The sequence below is a fragment of the Ambystoma mexicanum genome, chromosome 4p (assembly GCF_040938575.1).
Source record: "Ambystoma mexicanum isolate Mex_15411 chromosome 4p, UKY_AmexF1_1, whole genome shotgun sequence".
NCBI lineage: Eukaryota > Metazoa > Chordata > Amphibia > Caudata > Ambystomatidae > Ambystoma > Ambystoma mexicanum.
The window spans coordinates 421,160,487-421,185,729 of NC_090927.1; the positions used below are offsets into that span (position 1 = coordinate 421,160,487).

The 25,243-nt window shown below is 49.6% G+C and overlaps 1 long non-coding RNA gene across 1 annotated transcript in view; it reads right to left on the reverse strand.

Moving 5' to 3' along the window:
• The window catches only part of LOC138452590 (uncharacterized), a 349,488-nt gene extending 324,857 nt beyond the window's left edge, over nucleotides 1-24,631 (reverse strand). The window contains exons 1-2 of the long non-coding RNA XR_011260241.1: nucleotides 24,570-24,631; nucleotides 23,872-23,939 (exon numbers count right to left, since the gene is read on the reverse strand). This is a non-coding gene — a long non-coding RNA (uncharacterized lncRNA). The remainder of the gene's footprint in view (nucleotides 1-23,871; nucleotides 23,940-24,569) is intronic.
• Nucleotides 24,632-25,243: the final 612 nt, after the last annotated feature.

Genomic DNA, 25,243 nt, shown 5'->3' on the forward strand with positions numbered 1-25,243 from the left:
TAACAACTATCCTTATGGAGAGAATTAGCTTAAAGTCTTCACATGGTAAGAAACTATCTCCCAAATGCTCCTCGACCACACGGGAGTTACTGATGTTGCACCGATTCTAGCTTCCCATCTAAATCCTGTGGCGGTCCGAATCAGTATATATCATTCAATATCGCATTTCCCTGTCACAGTGAGTGGCGTGAAAACATAAATGAGCAGAAAGACCAGTTTGCATTATCTACTTAGTGATTAAGGAATAAAACCCTTTTATTATTGGCATATTGTGTCCAATATAAGGATCTGTGGTCATTCTTATGTTCTTTGATTTTATGCAAACCGGATGGAATCATCCCTGATGCTCTTTGTTCCATTCCCCTTTCCCATAGGGGAATTTCAGAACAGCAGAGTAGTAGTATACCTGAATGTCAACATTGAAATGATAACCAATCAGAAAATAATTCATATGGTTATTTTTTTTTATTTTTTAATGTGCATGGCTCAGTGAGAGCTGTTTAAAATCTGTACTATGACTAAAATATACTGGGAGTGATAATATGGCTTTCACGCCTCAGCAGGAGGCAGACACTGCCGGTAAAGACCCGCCAGCCCGAACCATGATAGGTTGATCGAAGCAAGGCCATCTGCTCCGGCTGTGTGCCGTTAAAGGCCATGTCCACCCTCCCACCCTCCAGCTGGGGTGTGAAAGCCATGAGAAAAATATGCCTGCCCACATAGGGAGAATGGGCTAAGTCCCTTTTCCACTTCCATGAGGCTCCCTGTTACCACCCCACATACACCTTTTTTTTTTAAAATGGCACCACTCGGGGAAGGACCTTGGGTGGCAGGAACAGTGGGCGGAGTATATTCTCGCCCACTGTTGCAGCCACTTGATTGACCCTTCCCTGGGTGCAAATTATACATGAACAGTGTAACATTTTGAAAAGTGCTAGTTTCCACAGTTAGCACGATTAAATATTTGTAGTTTCTTTGTTTTTGATTTTGAAAAATAACACCCCAAAAACGTCGATTAGTTTTCCTCTGGTCATCCAGGTTTCAGCAGCTGCAGGGGTGGCTCTGGCAAACAAAGCACTCGCTCCCCGCAGACAGCCAACAATCCCACGTATAAGGGCCAATCAATTTGACTTAACCTCAGCCCAGATCCACACCCTGTACCGCCTGGACAGAAACACCATCACCAACATAGTGGAATGAATACAGGATGACTTGGTCAGCCTGATCAACATCCGCACAGCCATCCCCCTTTGCTGAAGGTGGCATCTGTGCTCCACTTCCTGGCCACAGGCACTTACCAACACACAGTGGGCCAAATGCATGGCATGTCCCAAGCATGCTTCTCTGTTGTGTTAAACCAAGCGCTGGATGCACTACTGAAGCACGCAAGTGCCCACATATCCTTACCAAGGACACCACAGGAGGCAAATGCCACCAAAATTGCATTGCATGCACTGGCAGGCATGCCCAATGTAATTGGTGCCCTCGACTGTACCCATGTAGAGTTGGTAGTCCCACATGCCGTGGAGGCGGTGTACCGCAATCGGAAGCTATACCATTCCATCAATGTGCAGATGGTGTGTGATGCCAGCCAAATAATAACACATTGCTGTGCCAGATACCCAGGATCCACGCATGATAACAAGGTGCTGCGGAACTCCTCACTACCCCGCTACATGGAAGGAGACGTTGTACGAAGTGGCGGCTGTTGGGTGAGTCTGCCCTATGGGCCATGGGGGCAGATGGATTGGGGGGTACAGGCATATGCAAGGGGAATTCCCTCTGGGCCATGGGGGCAGATGGATTGGGGGGTACATGCATATGCAAGGGGAATGCCCTCTGGACCATGGGGCAGATGGATTGGGATGGGGTACATGCATATGCAAGGGGAATGCCCTCTGGGCCATGGGGGCAGATGGATTGGGGGCGGTACATGCATATGCAAGGGGCATGCCCTCTGGGGCATGGGGGCAGATGGATTTGGGGGGAATGGAAGTTTCTTAAGTCATCCGCCGACACACAGCACTCACATTTGCATGCACAATGCCCCTAGCCAAGACATACATTGGGTGGCCTGCCGGTTTAAAAGCCTAGGACCCTAGGTCATGTATGTCACACAAGGCTCCCTCTATGGATTGCCATGCACTGTACAGGGCGACAGTCATGTGGATGTGGCTGCCAAAGACGAGATTGTGCATATGAATGTGAATGATGTACAGGCTGAGCACACCTGTCAACTGAGCCTCATCCTCACACATACCTCCTTCTGCTCCCATGTAGGTGATGCTGGATATCCTCTGAAGCCGTGGCTACTCACCCCTGTCAGTCAATCGTGCACATACACGTACACGTGTGGTCATTGAGCAGCCGTTTGGCCTTTTGAAGGCACGGTTTCGCTGCATCAGCAGGTCAGGAGGGGCACTCATATACGGGCTTGAGAAGGTGGGCAAGATCATCACGGCCTGTGCAATGCTGCATAACATGTGCATCCGGCGGAACATACCACTGCCACCTGACGAGGAGCTGCTACCACCTGGTGAAGTAGAAGGAGATGAAGGAGTAGAAGTAGGACATAGGCCAGGACGCGAAACACGTGAGGGTCGCGCAGTGCACCAAATGGTCAAAGACCAATAATTCTGATGTACTTTGATGCAGAGGGTGCCATGTTTTGTGAACTGTGGGCACTGGGTATGTGGGCACATGTACACGAATCACCATGAAGCAATAAATTGACATACAAAATATCAGCAATGTCCACTCATGTGATGTTTGCTACACAACTGGTGTATTCGTGAGGAATTTAGCACAACATGATTCAACAATCCTTGAGTTAATGGCCTGGATTACGGCCGCAGTGCTGTCCTGGATGATACAACGTGTTGTCTCCCCTTCAGCAAGGTACTGCTGCACATAGCCTTGCATCACCTCCTGCCGGGCCTCCATCCTAGAGAGACGTCCCTCAAGGTCCCGTATAGCAGTGTGGGTTGTGGTTGGTGGGTGATGTGGTGGCACAGCATGAATCATGGGGCTTTGCATGGCCGGAGACCACTCTCCATGGCTGCCCTGGTCGGATGAGTCCCGCTGAGGTGCGTCCTGTGGGGTGGCCTGCGGGCCTGGTGTGTGCACTACAGGCTCTGAGTGCACAAGTCCTGCATCACCCTCATTGTCCAGCTCAGCTCCCTCATCAACACTATGATCTGCCGATGCAGCCATCTCCCCAATTGTGCTGCAGCAGACTGTGTGCCTTTCTCCATGCCTGCTGTGTCCTCAGCCATTGATGATGGTGTGACCAGGGGTACAGGGGCAGGTGTCTGCTCGTCCTGTGTGGTTGTCTGTGTGGCTGTATTGGCACCGGTTGTTGACCCACTTCCCGCTTGGCCCATCCTTGGTCCACTTGAGGTTGATGGTCCACTGCATCTGTACCTGTGGGGGACAGAGAGTTGCAGGGCATCAGTGATTGTGGCACTTGCATTATGCATTGGTCTTTGGACATGTGGCGCCATCTGATCAGTTGCATTCCTGGCTTTGTAGGGGACTGTGTGCATGCAATGTTGGAGGGTGCATTTTAAAAGCGTAGTCGTGTTCACATGTACACCATGTTGGCTGCTGTTGGGCCTTGATGTGTGTTGGGAGTGTCGTCCTGGGTGACACGTGCCCGTAATATGTGTGTCGGGTGTGTATTCGTGTCTGGGTGCAACATGCATTGGGATGGGATAGTGGTGGACCCGGCATGTGTATATGGATATGTGTAGGTGTAGTGGTGGACCCGCCATGTGTATATGGATATGTGTAGGTGTGCATGATGGGCCATGTATCGGCTGGCGTTGCTGCCACATTTGGGGGACAATTATTTTGATTAGTTATCGTGTTTTTGTAGGGACACTCACCTTCATCTGCCGATGTTGGCACGTCAAACTCTGCTCCACCAACTCCTTCGATTGACGGAGCTGCAGGTCTCCTCCCATCTGGCCAATTTCAGTGGTGAGTGTGGTCCTCCTCCTGTTGCCAGCCCCTGGCTCCGATTGGCTGACAATATGTGCCGGACTCTCAGCCTGAGGTCGTCCCACCGTTTTCTACAATCGCACACTGTGCGTGCGGTGGTGCCGACTGCACTTACTTTCTGGGAAACTTCTTCCCAGATGGCCTTCTTCTTTAGCTGGGCTGGATGCCTGAGGTCATTGCAGAACACCACTTCAGCATTTGACACTAGGGTATCGGCAAACATGTTGAGCTCATTGTCCGTGAAACGTGGTTTGCGCAGGCGGGCCGTAACTTTCCGGGTGTCCTTCTACATGTTGTCCGTGGTGGCCTAGGAGTTGTGGTGTAGAAGGTCCTGTAGGTGGAGGATGGCAATAGATTGTGTTTTTGAAGATGGCCCCCATGGCATTTCCCGTTCCGGCGTGATGACGTTATTTCCGGGTCCGGGATTAACGGACCCGTTATTAGCACTATGTTCATAATGGTAGCGCTATTTACGGGTTGCCGAGGCCGGAGGCGTTTTGTGCGTATTGGTTGATGACGCTATCTGGGGGTTTGAGGGTCATTAACGGCATGCCGGTACGGCCGTTACTGGCATGCAGGGGTGCGCGTGCTCGCGCACTCTTGATCTCCCGCTATTTGCAGTCGGTGCCAAGCCAGACATGTTATTATCGCCATGCCGGTACAGGCTGATTTATAGCGCCAACCTTGTGATTAGGCCCATTGTGTGGTAGAGAGAGAGAGAGAGAGAGAGAGAGAGATAGAGCGCTAAATCACATATGATGAGCTAGGTACGACTAGCATCACTAAACATGGTTTTAAAAAAGACATTATGAAGGCAGAGTGATGAATACTCGAGTGACTGCTGCATACTTGTATACAAAGATAAACTGAAACCTTTTATCCAAAAGAACCCACCATTCATAGAACCGCCTGTTGTTGAAACAGTGAAACCTTTCCATCCTGCCATTAGATACAGCCGTAAGCACACAGCAGTGCGTCATATGAGATGCATTAGTGCCATTCAATGCCTAAGAGACTTCATTGTACTTCTCTTATACTAGCTTCAGAGCCAGCTCTTTAGGGCAATACTTCCTTTGTCTGAGTCAAGCATAGCTCCTGGCCGAATGAAAAGGTATGCCAGGTCACGCAGGTCTGCCATTCTGAAAAATGATATGTGTACATGTCCATGTAAACAATGGTAGATGCATCACAGATTGACCGCAAAAGCCACACGTTGCGACGTTTGGTAGAAAATAACAGTATAACCGGAGAGACTTCACATACAGTTCAATACATATTGCAATTACTGTCCCAGTTACCCAGTGTGAGTTTTACTCATGGACTTCCAGCAGACCGATTGGTATTTTCAAGAACTCTCTCTGTCAGATCCGGATCTAGGATTTGCAAGGCCGTGTGCGTCAAAAGACATGCGCTGGTCCCTAATGTGTATATGTATTGACTTTACAGTGACATCGCAGAAAATATGCATCTTTGATGCTTAAGTGATCACGTGAAGTCACATTACATGAAGATGCAGTAAGCAAACCAATAGACAAATACACTTTGTGAACGCTAATATATGTTCTGTGATTATTATCATTATTATTATTATTATTATTATTATTATTATTATTATTATTATTATTATTATTATTATTATTATATATGGAGTGCGACTAAAATGGCCACTGGCTTCTGTAATTGTACTTTCAAAATGTAAATATGCACACTAAATATAAGGTCACCTGGTGCTATCATAGTATGATACAGGCATGCTGCATACATAATGCAAAGGGTTGTTCGTGTTTGTAAGGAGGCCACTTTCCTCGTTTGTACTTTACTCATGCATTATTCCCAGTGGTCGTTTTGTTCTATTTTTTTTCTTCCCGCACTTATACCCCTCCACCACCTAAACCTGCCACCCCCACCCCTAAGCCCCTAACCCAGAAATACATGCATATAAACAAATTGACGAAAACAACCATGGGTAAAAATGCACGATTAATGTGCAAACGAGGACAGTGAGCTTAAAAACATGGCATATGTAAAAAGAGACAGTTCTGGGTAGATAACTAGAGGTTTGTGTTGCAGGGTGAAATGAAAGGTATGATACTCAGGTGAGGGAAGTGAACTTCTTTACTAAATTCCAGTGACAGGTTACATACATCAGGTAAATCCAAGGGTAAGTAGGAAGGTACACAGGAGACATCCAAAGGCCTACTCTCTAAGAGGCTGCTTCACTCCAACTGACATTCATGGAGCTTACAGGGGCACTCAGATCACAACATTCCACAGACATAACATTCCATCAGGCATTCTCTCAGGCATGCATTCATGCAGGGTCAAAGCAGGGAACACAAGACACAACAGTTTGCTTGGGGTTTTATAAGAAAACTATATCCACCTCATTTGGTATCACTGACATTTTCAAACATATGAAGGTCTTTTTGGAAAGAAGTGTTACTCCGATGAACAATCACCAATAAAGAGCTACCCATTTAAAAGCTCTTCCAGAGCAAAGAGTGCTAAAAAGTTAAGCATTTGCGAGGCTGCAGTGGTACCTGAATGGCAGATTCTGCTTTTCACATTGAGGAGAAATTGCCCCCAGGACTTCACAGGGGGTATACAGGAGTTTTACAAGGCCGTGCAAGGGGGAGGTAATGGTCTTGCACCAGGAAATCATTTCTCCAGAAAACATTCTTGAATTTAGTTAGTACATAGGTGGTAGCTAGCTTATCAGTGGCGTGGGGCTTAGGTGACTCCACCGCTTGCTCATACCTAGAGCCAGCACTGCTCCTGAGGTTATTTGGAAGCACAGCTACATTTTTAGTACAGATGTTGTTTGGCCTGGAGGAATAAAATATCAAAACAACAGGGGGTCACCTGGAACAACGGATAAGCCCCAGATCATAAACAAGTGTAGCCCAGAGACACACACATAAAGACAAAATGACAACTTAGTATGAAAAATACTCACAGAACAGAAACTATTTTAGATTGGTAGAATATTTATTTTGAACACTCTTGAAATAATGCTTCACATTATATAAGTAAGTGTTCCTGTGCCAAGCAGGCTCTAGTTTCATACAATCTTATACGTCCAGGCTTGCCCAATGGCAGAGATTGAGCACTTAGCCCATGCTCTCAGAGATATGAACTCTCTAATTAGGTAAAGTCCAAACCAAGGGGGTCCGCAGACTGTGCAGTTTGCTAACCCATACACAAACAATTTCAGGCGACAAAGATTTTGGGTCCGATTCATGGAATAATTGTGCGCCGAAATCGGTGGCGCAAGCAAGAAAAATCCAGCGCACGTGTGCGAATCGCACGCAAACGATTAATTGAAGTCTGTGCACATGTTTTTCCAGGGAGCTGCGCTGAAGCTGTGTGTGGTGCACACGGCCGCAAACGGGCGCACACGTCACTGCAACATCCCGAACGTCATGCGCGATGTGCACAGCAAAAGCGCTCAACGTGTAGCGCACACACCAAAAGGGGGCGGAACACGCGGAATGGGGAACAACACATGAAAATTAGGGCGTAACTGGGGAAGTACTGCTGGAAAATACATGGAACGCCCACACGTGCGCGAACAACATGTATTCATGGAATCAAATGGGGGAAACCTGCGCGCACCAAAAGACACGCACAGGCGTAAACATGTCCGCCACACGAAGGCAGGTGGAAGCGGTCCTGCGCAATATAAAGGTGCGCAAACAACAAACACGCATATACAGCTATGATGAATGTCCCATTTCTCGCAGCAGTGATCGTGGGACACCGCAGGAGGAGTAAAATATCCAGGCCCCGCATGTTTTTGCCCAGGACCAGCCTTTTTAGGATGCCTGATGACCAGGTCTATGGCAGGCATAGGTTTCCACCTCATATCATCCTATACCTGGTCAGGGAGTGGGAAGATGACCTCACATCACCCACCCTGTGCTCCCAAGCACTGAGCCCCTTGGAAAAGGTGCTCAATGTCTTGCAATTATTTGGCCACTGGGTCATTTCAGTGGACAACTGCCATAGTTGGGTGTGTCTCACAGCCCACGCCGTCACGCTGCCTACATCAGGTGTTGGCAAATATGACTGCGTGCCCCTCCGTCCGCAGGCACATATACATGCCCAGAACACTTGCAGAAAGGCAGGCCATGGTCCTGGACGTTTACAGGTTGGCACACTTCGCCAAAGTGCTTGGTGCCATAGATTACACCCATGTGGCCCTACGTCCATCTAGGGCCAAAGGGAACATCTATCGCAACCGCAAGCACTGGCATTCGATGAACGTGCAGGTTATATGTGATGCCAAGGGAATCATCACCTCTGTCGATGCAAACTATCCTGGGTCTACCCATGACAGTTTCATATAGAGAATGTCCACCCTGAGCCGGGACCTGGAAGCTGGGAAGCATGGTGACACATGGCTCATTGGTGAGTACAAATGTCTGTGCACATGCATGCATGTCACACATAGATAAATGCACAAACCCAACTAATGAGAACCATCCTCACCTCCCCAGGGGAAAGTGCCTACCCTCTGAGCACCCAAATGATGACGCCAATACAGAACCCCACCACACCACCCCAGGTAAGATACAACGCTGCCCATATTGCAACCAGGGGCATAGTGGAGCGCACATTCAGAGTGCTGAAGTCACACTTGCGCTCCCTTGTCCGCTCTGACAGGCAGCAACTATATGCACCCCCTAGTAGTGTGCATGATCATTGTGGCAGCATGTGTCCTGCACAATGTTGCAACACGGGGGTATGTACCGGTGGACATGGTGGTGCCCCCACATCCCTAACCACACGCTGCTCATGGGAGGGGAAAGGGCATGTGGCAAGGCAACCTGGACCCAGCTTGTGGCCACATTTTTTACCTAAACTCCCACCCATGCGGAATGCACACAGACCTGGCACATACCAGATGACAATCAATGATGACAAAGAGACAGTCAACTGTCACAACCTTACCAAGGCATGTTTCCAAGGGAGTGCCACATTGTGTGCATCCCTAGCTACTTAAACATAACCAATCCAGTGTTACCAAAAGGAACAAATGCAAGGTGCATATCACACCACCCCCTTGCAAAATAGGCCATTAAAATCACTGGTATGTCACCCAAAACCTCCCAACCCCCATTGCCCTCGTCGGCCACACCATGATATGGCATTCAACAGCAAAAGAGCAAACCAAATGAAAAACACATGACAATTAGTCACAAAGTGCCACGTGATAAATGGAAACAGGCCTGACACAATCAGACCTGACATGGAATCAGATGAAATGACTGACCACAACCTCCCACACATACAAAGTCATACACAAATGCATGCCACCAGCGGTACCATCAACAAAAGGCAGAATGCCTGTTGGCGTGCACATTGGCCAATAGATATCCACAAATCCCAAAACCGTTTGCTGTGTGTGTCCCCTGCAACACACCGCTCAGCACACAGCACAGTGAGCAGCCATTGTGTTGGGGATACACATTGAGCATCATATAAAAAAGGACAAGCAACTAAAATTACCCAGTGATGCATGTACACAATCCGAACAATTGTAAGTGATCATGCACTGCAGGGACATAGCATGCCAGAGAAGGCAATCCGTGTGCATGTGTGGGCATGGATGGGGATTGTATGTGTGGTGGTGCATTGTGTAGGTGTGTGTGTCAGTAGGGACATGCACTCAATACATGCATGTGAAATGAAGTGACCCTCAGTGTCCTGTACACATCACATGTGAACATTGGCCATGTGGACACCCCAGTGTGTCAAACCACACCAATCCCCTGACACCTGAAAAGTAAACCCAACACAGGAACATCCATTGACCAGCAGAACACATCATGTACATAGTACCCCACATTGACAATGTCAGACAGTGACCAATCACGGTAGCCCAAGTGTACTGTCCGACAACAAAATCCCCTCCCTCATTTCCTCATCACCTGGACCTTCAGAAGAACTGTCTCTCGGGTCCGTCAGCTTCTTCCTTCTAGTCTACATGGCTTCAGGATCCCCCTTCCCCTTTGTTTTTCTTGTTCGTCCTTTCGTGTAAATAGGGTCTAGCCCCCTCAGAGGCCACCTTGACGGGTAAAAATACCAAATTGCAGAGAACTCCAAAGAGCCAAACCCCCAAAACAGGTAAAAATCCTCTATTCTCCAAAAAACCCTGGAAGAGTCTCCAGTAGATGACTTGAAGTCATGGGCAAGTACATGTCCCAGCTGAATGATAGAATAACTTTCAAGGTTGCACAGTTGTAGAATGGTTCAACAGGATGGGTAGGGATTTGAGTAGACAATAATCAATGAGGATGCCACAACTGATGGGTAGAGCTGAAACTAGAGTAGAAAATTAACAAGGAGGCTGGCACAACTGGATGGTTGAGCTGAAACCCAATCAATCCTTGATAGCGTGAACGGAAAAAGGCAGAGACAGCACAAGTCTGGAAAGGCAGAGTGAATGCGAGATTGCCGGAAACAGCTGACAGCAAGTTAAGAGGCAGAACAGTTGAAAAGCTTTGATAAAAGGCCAAAGTCAACATAAAGGTATGGAGGGAATAGATGATAGATAGGAGGAGCGAGAGAGAGAGCGAGCGAGAGAGATGCTGTGGAGCAGAAGTGTACCGAGGCAAACCGAGGCAGCATACAAGTACGTGGAAATAGCTGCCTGAGGGATGGGTGGACAGATGTGCAACAAGGACAGTAGCAGGAAGAAAAACAGGGAACAAAGGCACCAGAGTGTGAAAAACGAGTAAAAGAGCTATAGTCCAGTAGGAAAACTGCGCCGTCATGCTGCAGCAAAGTCCAAGAGGGAAGACACATACAATGTGCCCTCCAAACGGAACAGAGCGTAGAAGTAGTCTAGGCGGACATCTGAGGTGAGGACTGGTCCGTGAGTTGTGGTTCTTGAGTCACATTCCAAATGCTTCCACCTTTGCCACAATTCCCAGGGGCTGAATCTAACATGTACCAACTTGACATTGTCACCACCCGGCCCCTCCCACAATCAGTGTGGCTTTGACAGCTAAAGGGTGCAGGCTAACATCTACAGCATGAAGAGCATCAAGCACGTATACAGGCAAGAAATGAAAAAACATCACAATCAATTTTTAAAAATGCACAGTTCAAAAATGTACTCACCAAAATTGATTGCAGACATGCGGTGGAGAAAACATCCATAATCCCCACTAGGTGCATACACAAGTAGTACATCGACTGGTCACAGATATGACGAAAGTCCAATGCCCTTTTGTAATTTGCTGTCACAACGAACCATTCTTGCAAGCCCATGGAAAGGGGAAGCAGGAGTGGCATATGTGTCTGAACCCCAAGTCACAAAAACATACACTAGACAAGCTTGTGTGGGCCCAGCTGGAACACATAGTGGATGCTTTCAAAAGCCACAAACCACCACACAGTCACATGAATGCACAATAGACAAACAATATTATTAAAAAAATAAAAAATGGCCACATACGACCCGAGAGGGGGGTGCACCCAGGAAGGGGGAGGTACAGGGTGCACCTCAACACCCACATGCAATGTTGTTGACATAAAAAAATCTCCATGGGCTCAAAGCCTGCACAGCCCGACCTGTGTAGAAGATAATTTGTCGTCTTACTCACCCTCTGGATGGAAATCAGAAGGTGGACGTGGCACAGTTGCCTGACCATGCCTATCCGCAGCTTGCCCCTCTACGGCAGCAAGCATGCGGGTCTGGTAAACCTGGTCCTGTGTGGCAATGGCACGTAGGTCAGCATGCAGCACCTCACGTGATACGCGTGCTTCCTCTTGCAAGGTAGCATATGTAACACAGAGTTCTGCCTGCATGGCCTCACATGATATCTGGAGCACCTCACGGCATGCACATAGCTCAGCTGAGATGGTGTTCTCAAGCTGCTCCAACCTCACTTCTGACTGCTGTCTCTGGGTCATGTTGAGCACACTCAGAGTAGATCTGAGGGATCAGTGTCCTTCCCTCAGCGCCTCCCTGTGTGCCTCTGCCTGAGCAGGAAGCGCATTGCACAGAGACACCATTTCAGCCCGGTGTGCCCTATTTGAGGCTGCCATGCCCAGCCTGAGTGAGCGGCACAAGGACTGTGCTGCCTGCTGCTAGAGCTCCACCTGCCTATTAGGGGGGAACACGAATTGGGCCACACGTTCCATGCCTTGAGCGATCTTATCAATAGCTGCCCCCTATTGCTGTGAACTGGCATACATGGATTGCTCCCACTCAGTATACCCTGGTGGCACACGGCCACCGCGTTGCTGGACATTACACCTGCGGGACCCACAGAGCCGTGGTCCTTGTTGGATTGTCACCACCCACGGCTGCAGGACTACATCCCTCCTTTGACATGATGCCCCAGGCACATCAGCAACTTGTGTGGAGTGTGACCGTGCGTCCAGGACCACCACAGGCGGACATTCCAACACTGCCTGGCCCCTCAGTGCAGGTGTCGCGGACAGAAGATCATCCACATGAGGATCACTCACCAGCGACGAATGGTCATGATGTGCATCCAACTCAACATTGTGCTCAGAGTGATAATCGGAGCTTGACTGATTGCCAGCCCTGGACACGATGGTATGGAGCACACATGTGTTCTCGTGGTCTACCACCCCATGACCCCCACTTGTGCCAGGTTGCTGATGTAAAAGCAACCCTGTGTCTGGAATGGCATCAACATCCTCTGGCTCCATTGTGTCATCACCTGCAACGTGAACAAAACAAACACAGTACACATGTCAGCAGCACATAACGCACACACACATAGACATCACATCGACAGCCAACACATGAAGCAGACATTCAAGACACAACTCAAATTCCGGCATGCATCCAGTGGCATCGATATGCAATGGAATCCCGAAAGCAGAAATGGATGTGTGTAAATTGAGAAGCCTACACATGTACTGAATGGAGTATATCACCTCCATCACACACCACCTCTGGCAGGCACATATCACAGACAGAAATGACAGATGGCAACAAAGAGATGGCATGTAGCATAAACATGTTTGAACAGCCAAATGGCCACAGCTGCAAGTGAATAAAAAAACACCATGACACACGTAATATGCATGTACACATGCATCACTAAATCATCATCACCAACATAGCTATATCCATTTGCAGCTTGGCCCGTACCGGGCGTCATGGGCCCTGAAGACAAAGTGAATGTCCCGAGCAAAGCAAGGGCCTACAACGAGGTATGAGGGACCATAACGCCCAGTTTGGTTCGAGCTGCCGGTCCATGAAGCCTCCAGAACACCCTACAGGGCCTGATTCAGCACTTTTTGCATTGAATGTGCCAAAAAACATTATTCAGTGTGTCAAATCACCACGCCAAGGCTCCACCATATTTGCTAAGTGGCCCTGGGTGTACACGTACTGCACGACAGTGCACCTTCAACATTTTGCCTGTTGAACATAACAGGCGCAATGCTGAAATCTCAGCAGCATTTACGTAAAATATCGACATATTAGATATTCAACAAAAATGCAGCTGAGAACACATCTGTAAATCAACACTTCCACACACACTTAAGTAAGTAGCTGCAATGTTGCACTACACAATGTTGAATCTGCTTGTATATGTATATGTGAAAGTGTTTATAAACACCCGTGTTCATATACACCCATTTGGTGTATATGAACAGCATCCTATACAGCAAAGCAAGCAGCTTCAACGCTGCTTGCTTTGATGTATCTGAAAGTGTACACATACAAACGTGTAGGCAGCTCCACAGTAATTACAACCCTATTGGCAGGCTATAATCAATCTGCAGCCTATACCAGTTAGTATAGCCCGCAGATTGACCTATCAACTTTACTATACACCCGCTAGGGTGTTCCAATACAGTGTATATGTGTCACAGGATGCACCTGTGCTAGTGCGTTTCATAACAGTGAAGGGATGAAATTCTGAACATACATGCCAGGTCACTTTGACATTGCAGCAGTGGGTAGGCATGTAGGACATTGTAACATGGCTAAGAAGTGGGTGGGTACAGTGCAGAACATGTGTACATTACCAACAATCTACATCAACAAGTAGGTTTTGATGTCAATCACTAAACATGACAGCAGTGTAAGGGCAAGTTCAGCCATCATGTGCAATGTGCATGCACTGGGTTGCATGGCTACAGTTAACCCTCCCACCCCTCCTTAGTGAAAATGCAGGGAGGCATTGCATGGCAATGAAAGGTTGACCAGAGAACTGTGTATTGGCAGACAGTGTTGGCTAGCGTCAATTGCATCATATCAGTCAACTGACACCACAGCAGATGACAATGGGACAGTAAGCAGGACACATGATGAACCTGCAGTAGTACACCCATTCATGCAGAAGGCACTACACCAGTTGAACAGATTCAGGGGACCTGTAACAGGGTGGGGACTGTGCCCCACACAGACAATTACACCCTAAACATGTGTGTGAGGCAGGACTGAGCCAGAGTGAGCATGGAATGGATGACCAAATGCCATGATACGTATGTAATCCCGGTCACGTACTACAATGATCATCCTGCCAAGGACACATAGGGACATGCATGGAATGCACATGGAGAATGAATGGGCACTCATGTCCCCAGCGAGCATCTGCCACCTGCAGAGTCCGAGTGAGACACCCTGCATCAAGGACAAATGATGCACCCCACAGTATGTGTCTGGCAGGTTAGCAGGGAGAAGTGTGCATGTACGCAGGAGCATGGAACAGGCCATCGCAGTAGTCAAACATGTTACCCAACAGTGCCATGGTGAAATTGAGGTGCAGGGGGCAGAGGGGCAAGGAAACATGCCCGCGTGGAGTACCCGCATGCAGGCTGAACACACATGCACGTCAGTAATGCGATGACATAGTCTGAGGGCTTCATGTAAAGACACCACAGGCTACATGCCGACAGGTCAGTGAGTTGGAGCATGGACCCGAGGGGCAGCCGGGTGACTAGCATGTGAGTAGGGTGCATGTGTGGTGATGAGGACAGTCCCCGTCTACTTCACATGTCCAGCATGCATAACAGGCACACATTAGTGAAGCATTGCATGACTCGCACATGAGAACCATGTAGACATAGCATGTCGTGGCAGTCAAGCACAACACATCACACAAGCAAACCACCCGGACGGGGCATCATAATCCTGCATCTCTCCCAATCCTTCGTTCAATTTTGCCAGGATGAACTCTGCAGCGATCACCTTGTGCGGAGCGAGTTCTTCATCCTCAGGTGGTGGCCCACTGCCAGTCACCTGAGTCATGGCATAATTGGAGGCATGCTTTTGCTTAGCACAGCATCGGAGGTCATCCCAATGCTTTTTGCAGTCCTGAGCTGTGCGCACCTCATATCTGAATGCCCTAACACCATCCGCAACATGCTTCCAGTGTTCCCAACGCTGGGCAGGCGTAGTACGGCAATTTGGGCCCACTAGCATATTGCGTTTGTGTTCCGACATGTAGCCCACAAGGAAGTCTAGTTCCTGCTTGCTGAAAGACTTCTTCCTCAACGTGCCGGAGGCCGGAGCTATGCCTGGGGTCCCAGCCTCTTGTGCAGGTGCAACCTTCGTCCTCTTGGGCAGTGGTACAGACCCTGACTGGCAAATGCCGCCCTGATCAGTAGGGGCAGTGGCGCTGGTGGACTGGACCAAGGGAGTGGCAGGTGTAACTAGGATGGAAGCCCTGACTTGCGTCAGTGGCTGCTGGGTGCTCTTGACGGACCCAGCACCAACAGTCACTGTGCCAAGTTCTGTGACTGAGACTGTCCTGGCTGGCAGACTCACAGCTGGGGTGATGTTGGCTGCATCTGCCCATGCAGTTGCCAACACCCAGCTGCTCGGGGCAGCAGATGACAACACTGCCCCAGGGACATGTTCTTCGGTCAGAGCATCCCTGCGCACACATTGCTTGTGCCTCCTGATGACCTGGAATTCAGCCTGGGCGTCCTCAGGTGCCAATGCATCATGCGCTGGCCGACCCTGAGACTGGGTGGTCGTCACCACAGCTGCCCCTGCAGCTACCACTACCGTTGGGCCCATTGAAATAGATGAAACTGACTGCCAGGTCACATGGCGCCAGTGTAAAATGCAAGAGCTGCATCTACCGGAGCCACAGGGGGTGGTGGCATGACTGTACCAACACGTGGCAGAACATCCTGCCGAAGTGGCGCACCCCTGCCTCTTCCCCCTCTGCAGCCACCCTGGCCACCCTGGCCTTCCCCTACTCCCTGGTAACCCCAGCCACGTCCCTGACCATGCCCACCACGTTCAGGACGCCCAACTGAGGCGCCCCTCACCTTTTGTGGCCTCCCAACCATGGCACGGAGGTACTAATGCCAATGGGAGGTGTACACGACAATTGTCCTGGGCAATTGGGGTGAAGGGGGTGGGGTTTGTGATGTAAATAGCACCCCTGTGGCCCTGGAAGGCTGTATGTGGCCCCTGTGAGAAAATTACGGGTCACGCAGCGCTCAGGCATCCCAAATCTGCAATTAAACCGTGCACACAACCCCCGGTAGCCCACGTCTGTGGAATTAACCTCCGGCAGTACGCAGTGGCATCCAGGGCCACAAAAAACACTTACGCGTGGGACACACAGGCTACTTTGACCTCGAAAACAGTGGGAAATACAGCATGTATTTGACCGTCTGACTAGCGTGGGAAAGAAAAACACGCGTAGGCAAGACCCCCGCCAAAAGAAGAGGTACGTCCTCGATCCGCTGTGAAGTGATAGCGTATGAAACAACAAGAAGTAGCAACACACACGTCGGTCTCCATGAAAAGCACATACATCGAACTGCTGGCCTGTGCTCACCTTTAACCCGTGCCAAGGGAAATGCGCGTGCACGTCACATCACTTACGCGCTTAGGCCCTTTCCTCGAATTACACGCATTCACACGTGGACGTGCTGTTTTTGCACGTGCGGATTCACTCTGCACCCGTGCCGAGGGAAACGCCAGTTATGCACTTAGGCCCTTTCCTCGAATTACACACTGACATGCTGTTTTTTCACATGCAGATTCACTCTGCATCAAGCTGGCCATGCGACAACATACGGAAGACCACGCTCCTGCCTAGAAGACCATTTTCCTGCCCCCCAGAGCTTCATCAGCCATATGCAGGGGTCCTTTTGCTGCAACCACCCCTGCTGGAACAGAAGACTCCCGACTGCTGTTCCATCGTTCCACAGCCCAGCCCCAGGACCTAGTTGCCCACCCACACCTGCCTCGGGGGTTGCCATGTCAGGGCAAACACCATCTGAGAACACTGGTAACGCCCAGCCAGAGAGGCAGAGGGCTGTCAGCTTCTCAGCCACAGAAGTTGGCATCCTGGTGGAGCAAGTCCTGGGCCGTTACGATGCCCTTTTCAGACGATTGTGCGCCGACAAGGATAGACGGATGAGGACCTGGTTGGACATCGTGGTTGCCATCAACACGGAGGGGGTGGCAACCCCTGACTTGAAACACATCCAGAAGCACTGGGAGCACTGCAGATCCAGGACACTCATGAAGGGCCAGCGCCTCTTGCGTGCAGTGGATGCAGGGGGGCGCCAGGTCCAATTTGCCATCGACCAGATGAGGGTCCTGGAACACATCAACCCAGTGCTTCACCACCAGGTCTTGGAGGCAGACCCGTCTGGAGTCGAACGGTGAGTGTCTGGTCTATCCCATTCCACACAGTGCATGTTAAGGTGTGGCAGGAGTGTGCAGCTTGGACATATGTCTGACATGGCCCATGTATTTATTTATTTATTTATTTATTTAAATTTGTAGAGCGCACAGCAGCCCACAGGCATCGAGGCGCTATGTGATAGCTTAAGAAGGCTTGATTAAGGGTTACAAGGAAGCCACCCAGTAGTACTTGTTCCAATGCAGTTCAGAAAAAGTGTTTACAGAGTAACACAGAATACATGCAGGTGCAAATTGTCATAGAATCCAGGTTAAAACAGTCAGACAAAGAGGTTAGTTTTGATGGCTTTGCGAAAGGCTGAGTGGGATTCAATGGTTCTGATGTGGGGCGGTTGGGAGTTCCATAGTAGAGGGGAGACGGCAGGGAAGCTGGAGCCACCTGCCCGGACTAAACGGGTTCTGGGAACAGCTAAGAGTTTAGAGTAGGGGGATCTGGAAGGTCTAAAGGAGGCGGGTTTGGTGATTCTGCATGAAAAGTAGGGGGCGGGGGGGCAAGATCGTGAAGGCATTTGTGAGTCAAAGACAGGGCTTTGAATGTGATCCTCTCGTTGACTGGGAGCCAGTGTACCTGTCTTCTAAGTACCGAAATGTGTTCTTTACACGTGAAGCTGGTAGGGACATGCCCGTGCTGCATGTGAGTCCAGTCATGTGTGATGCACATCAATGGTATATGTGTTCCAATGCATGATGCCCAACTGCATGGGGGGATGCACGCATGTTTGCATTTCTGCGCATGTTCTATGCCATGGTTGGGGTGTGACACATAGATGCTGGTCCCACCTTCATGTACGTGCATGGTGTACATGTGCGTGTGTGTGTGTTTGACATGTGTGTGATGGTGAGACGCCATGGATGCATGTGACCCAGACATGTGGGTACCTGATTGGCAGATGTGACTTAGTTGCCGATGATTGCACTGTGACAGGTGGTGGAGATGTACAGATGCATGTCTGTTTGGTGGCATGTGTGCATGTGATCGGCACTCCCCATGTTACTTGTGACATCATGCCAACCTTTGGTTGTTCATGCAGTTACGTGTGTATAGATGCTGATGCCTGTTGCGCCTCTTGCGACCCCCTCCTCAACTGAATCCCCTATGCGCCAGTCGCCCTCCATGCCGTCCTCCCGCCCAAGTATCACCTGGGCCCCCTGCGGAGCTGCATCTGAGCCAGCGGCAGGCTGGTAGAGGACACATCCCTGCCACAGTCGGGAGTCGGAGGTCCAGCAGGGGTGGCCACCCCATCAACTGGACCCCAGCAAATGGAGGACGTGCAGGAATAAACAAGCAGGACATGTGCACAATGGTGCCGGGGGATTCCATCAGCCTGGATGCCGTTGTGGTGCCAGAGGCAGTTGCATTCAAGGCAGCAGCAGGCTCAGCGTGGGAGGCATCATGGCTCGGGCCATCACCACCCCGGGGGCAGGCATCGGCCGAGGGGCAGGAGGACCCAGGACTGGGAGTGTCTTCCGTGTGGCAGCGGTTGCGCCAGCAGACAGATGGCGGGCGGAGAGGACCATGGCAGAGAACTCCATGACATGGACCGGGCTTTGAGGCGGGCTGAGTGCCTCGAGGCAACTCGCAAGAAGTTGACGGATGCTATGGCTGCATCCCTGTGAGACTTCGAGGCCAGGGAACAGGCCCGTCTCCAGAACATCGACATGAAGTTCAATGATGCCTTGGCCTGGAACATCAGTAAGTGAGCCGTCGGAATAGCCCGCCGGTTTTGTACATAGTTATTTAGGCATAGTTTTCCTTTCTTTTAATTTATGATATGGAGTCCACAGACTTTGCTCCTCCTTTTTGTATATAGTTCTGTTTTTGATAGTATTTTTGATAGGTTTCCTTTATTTTTGGGATCATGGACCCTTGTGACTTACATTGTGTATAGTTCCGGACACGTACATACTTTCTTTTTTACGTCATCCCATGGAGTAATGGTTTTTTAAGGTTTTCAATTTTGAATTTATCTCTATGGAATTTGGCGATGGACCACTTTTTCTTCATTTGCATGTGTGGTTTTGATTTTGTCATTTTGTTTTCTTTTTAATACATTTCACAAATCTTCATTATTGGTGTGGTCTACTCTCATTAGTTTTGTGCATGTGTCACTGTCCATTGCCTCTGTCATGTGTCACCACTGTGTGACTCTGTTGGACATGTCTTTGGGTGCATGTGTGTGCTTGTTTGAATGTCAAGGCATGGTACTTGTAGTGGGGAGTGGTACAATATATGATTGTGTGGGGTGCTGTGGCGTGGGGTGGGATTTGGGTTGGCATTTCTGACATGGGCCTCTATTCTGACAGCACTTTGGGTGGGCAGACATGAGTCGGGCCTGCTGGCAGGTTGCCGTCAATAGGGGTGGGGTGGGGGGATATGAGTCGGGGCCTGCTGGCAGGTTGCTGTCAATGGGAGTGGGGGACATGTAGTCGGGGCCTGCTGGCAGGTTGCCGTCAATGGGGGTGGGGTGGGGGACATGAGTCGGGGCCTACTGTCAGGTGCCCATCACTGGTGGGGGGGGAACATGTGTTGGGGCTCGCAAGGGCATGGTGCCATATGGGCTGCCTGCGGAGCATGGTCAGGGGTTGTTGGGATGTCCCCTGTGGTGATTCCTGCCTGCGAGCATGGGGAATCAAGCACAGAAGTGGCACAGCGGCTGACGCACAGACGGAGCATGCGCAGGCTTGCCCCAGCCGCGTGCACCAAAACCTGTCATGATCCATCGATCACACCGCTTCTGGTCTTCCTGGTCCCTGGCACGTCAGGGGTTACTCGCTATAGTACACCCAACATGGCCGTATACACGGAATGCGGTCTATCGACCTTTACGTCCTATGCAGCACGTTCTATAAATTAGCCACTCCCCTGCGGTTCCACACTTCTCAACGCTACCGATAGCTGTGGCCTGACGTGCTCCGTAGTTCGTTCTCCTGAACTGTGTTGCTTCCTGGTTCCCGGACCTTCCTCCTTCTCCTTTCCTACTACCTTCCTTAACCCTGTCTCTTCCGCCTTCCGTGCAGACCACCTCCGTGTGCTGCCTCCATTCCAAGCTTCCTGGAGTTTCCTAGATCCTGGACTAAGAAGCTGAACGAATCCTGGAATCCGAAGACGGCCGAGCGGGCTTGTACAAGACCCGAACTGCTCGAAAGAAAACCCCGACAAAGGACTCCGCAAAACAGAGAAAACAGGTGAGAAAAGGGGAAACTTGTGACAAAACCCCTTTTACGCACCGCATATTCATGGATTTAAACATCCATAACCAGCTGTACCACATCATGGTGCAGCGATCCTGCAGCAACGCCAGTTACGCCCCCAACCCCGCTCTGTGTGCCAGAAACAGCGGCACAAATCCCCTGCATGGCACAAAGGCCAGTGGACCAGCATACAGACCCCCAACAACGAAATCGGGCTAAAATGCCACTCAGCCCTCACGCGACAACGCAATTGTGTGAAACTCCCCACGCACCCCTTGGAAGAGGTGTACCCCGCTCGCGCCAGGCCAATCATATGTAAAGCTCCCCGTGCACCTCTCGGAATACATATACCCTGCTCGCGCCAGGTCAATCATGTGTAAAACTCCCCGCGCACCCTCGAAATATGCATACCCCGCTCGCGCCAGGCCAATCGCGTGTAAAACTCCCTGCACACCCTCAGAATACGCATACCCTGCTCACGCCAGGCCAATCACATGTAAAACTCCCTGCGCACCCCTTGTAATACGCATACCCCGCTTGCGCCAGGCCAATCACATGTAAAACTCCCTGCGCACCCCTTGGAATACGCATACGCTGCTCGCGCCAGCCCAATCGCGTGTACAACTCCCCGTGCACCCCTCGGAATATGCGTACCCCGTTCGCGCCAGGCCAATAACGTGTAAAACTCCCTGCACACCCCTCGGAATACACATACCCCGCTTGTGCCAGCCCAATCATGTGTAACATTCCCCACGCACCCCTCGGAATACGCGTACCATGCTCGCGCCAGGCAAATTGTGTGGAAAAAGTCCCCCCTGTGGGGTGGGCTGCCTGCGGGGCATGGGGAGGGTGGATGGTCTGCCTGCGGGGCATGCACAGGGGTGATGGGCAGCCTGCGGTGCATTGGTCAGGGGATGTAGGGGTGTCACCGGTGGTGTGGGCTACCTGCAGAGCATGGTCACGGGTTGTAGGGCTGCCTGCACGGGGGTGCATGTGGCTCCTCACTACACTGGTGCGCAAATCTGGGGGTACGCGAGTGAGCTTTACACGTGATTTCACTGGCGTGTGCGGGGTACGTGTATTCCGGGGTACGCAAGTGAGCTTTACACGTGATGTCACTGGCGTGTGCGGGGTAAGTGTATTCCGGGGTACGCAAGTGTGCTTCACATGCGATTTCGCTGGCGCGAGCGGGGTACATGTATTCTGGGGTATACGAGTGAGCTTTACACACGATTCCGCTGGCGCGAGCGGGGTACATGTATTCCGGGAGACATGAGTGTGGTTTACACGCGATTTCGCTAGCGCGTGTGGGGTACACGTATTCCAGGGTACGCGAGTGAGCATTCCACGCAAATTGGCAGTTTGGGCCCTCCCGGGTGTGCCGTCCCCCCTCCCCAGGCCAAGTGGCACAGCGGCTGGCTCACAGACGGAGCATGCGCAGGCTGCCCCAGCCGCCTGCGCCAAAACCCTTTTTACGCACCGCGTATTTATGGATTTAAACATCCATAACCAGCTGTGGCACAGCGTGGTGCAGCGCCAGTTACGTCCCCAACCCTGCTCCATGTGCCAAAAACAGACGCACAAATCCCCTGCATGGCACAAAGGCCAGTGGACCAGCATACAGACCCCCAACAACGAAATTGTGCTAAAATGCCACTCAGCCCTCACGCGGCAACGCAATTGTGTGTAAAACTCCCCATGCTCCCCTTGGAAAAGGTGTACCCCGCTCACGCCAGGCCAATCACATGTAAAGATCCCTGTGCACCACTCGGAATACATATACCCTGCTCGCGCCAGGTCAATCGTGTGTAAAACTCCCCGCGCACCCTGAAATATGCATACCCCGCTCGCGCCAGGCCAATCGCGTGTAAAACTCCCTGCGCACCCTCAGAATACGCATACCCCGCTCTCGACAGGCCAATCACATTTAAAACTCCCATGCGCACCCCTTGGAATACGCATACCCTGCTCGCGCCAGCCCAATTGCGTGTACAACTCCCTGTGCACCCCTCGGAATATGCGTACCCCATTCGCGCCAGGCCAATCGCGTGTAAAACTCCCTGCACACCCCTCGGAATACACATACCCCGCTTGTGCCAGCCCATTCATGTGTAAAATTCCCCACGCACCCTTTGGAATACGCATACCACGCTCGCGGCAGGCAAATTGTGTGGAAAAAGTCCCCCCTGTGGTGTGGGCTGCGTGGGGAGGGTGGATGGTCTGCCTGTGGGGCATGCACAGGGGTGATGGGCAGCCTGCGGCACATGGTCAGAGGCTGTAGGGGTGTCCCCTGTGGTGTGGGCTACCTGTGGAGCATGGTCAGGGGTGTAGGGTGGACCCCTATGGTGTGGGCTGCCTGCAGGGGGGTGCATGTGGCTCCTCACTACACTGGTGTGCAAATCTGTGGTTACACAAGTGAGTTACCCCCATAGACTCATAGAAACTTAATTTGGCCAAGAGAACATATAACAGACACATAATTCATCAATACGGATTTACTTCTAGACAGATAATCAACACATAACCATAGCAAAACATTTCTGAGAAGACAGACAAAATAATGTCGACCCAGTTACAGTGATATAGTATTTAAACACACTCAGAAATCAAGGAATGCGCCATATTTTTTGGTGCCATAAATTTTAATTTTAGCGCCCCTGGTGATGACAAGTGTTTCGGCCTCTGAAAGCCTTTCTCAAATCAGGGCTGTTTATACTACACAAAATTATAGTATTTGAAATATACATTGTATAGCTTGCATAGAAAAATGAATACATGAACATAAACAAAAAATGTTTTTAAACAAATACATTTTTCACCGAGATTGGGGTTTGGAATAGGGGAGGATTAATAGGTGTTTAAACACAAATAATGCAGGCGACATAAACAAAACAGCAAGTTAAGTTAGCAAGAATGGTACCACTGAAAACACAATAATGCAACTGTGTCATATTACTCTGGTATGTTTTGTCTTCTTGAAATTTAGTTTAGTTTGACATTACCTTCACAGCATTGAGGCATTTAAAGTCCTTGTTGGTTAGTTTAAGTTCCTTTTTTAAGGGTCAAATCCCTGTGAACAGATATCAAAGGTAACACTTATAGTTGTTCGAAATATTATAGTCAATATGACTAACTATTAAATATTCGCATGAGTTCTCTTTTTCCATTGAGCACTTGGTGTGTGCACTAAGCCTACTTTAAAATTGACACATTGTCTCATTCAAGTTGCCCTATATAGAAGATAATTCTTATCGCCACTTGCTCAATTACCAAAGATTGATATCTTATTTCAAAATTACCATTCATTCTATTAAAGAAATTGTTTCCGCATGTGCCATTGTAAGGTCACTCTTATTAATACTCTAAATATCCTGTGAGGTTGCCATTGCAGTTATACCCACATTGTATTTATTGCTTTCAAACATCTGTTGTTTTCGTTCGCGTTACAAAAAACGGTTCCGTGTTAACATTTACTTCAAGAAATCTACTTGGAGTGTACATCTTATGCGCTCCAAAAGGCTCACTCACTTCAAAATACTCTGTCTGCATTAACGCGTATGCGGCTAATTGTTCTGATATTTTACATCGAGTACACACCCTCCGGCGTCTCTCGCGTTCAAGTTGCTGCTTACAATATGCTCCCTAACTTCTTAAACATCTGTCTGCTTTACGCATATGGGCTAAGGTTCTGATCTCTTACCTCGAGTGCAAGCCCTCCGGCGTCTCTTGCGTTCGCGCTGCTGCTTACAATCCCCATTTTGGAATGTTTTTGTATGTTGCCTCGGCAACGGACAATGGTTAAGTTCCTCTTTTGTTCCTACTCTGTTGTTCCTACTCTGTCCTCCGGCATATTGCGGGCACCATGTTTTGGGAATGTTGATACCTCGTAACTAATGTTAGCCCGTTACTCGCTATCCTTACCTGAACAGTATTGTATTTGAATTCGACTAAGGTGAATAGTTTCAGTCAAAGTGCTAGATAGCCTCCTTGCTGATTGCAATTAATTTAGTGTTGTACACGTATTCTCCATACTTGCAATGTACCTGATCTATTGCAGTTTAACCTACATTCTTATGTAGTGCAGAAAATTGCCATTTCTATTATTTGCAAAATTGCAAAATGCAGTTATTAGTGTGCATTAATTAAACATTTAAAAAACATTTCAAACATTTGATTTTTTGAGCTCAAATCATTGAATTCAGTTCCCTACCTGGTAATTTTCCAAATCCATTTCTGCTTAACCACAATTACTTTTATACAGCACTCTGTCTCCAACCCAAAAGAAATGTACTGCATGTCGAATCCTGCCATTGTTGTTTTTTTTTCTACTTAAACAAAGGATCTGTTTTCGCTAGAGCACGTTCTGCCACTTCA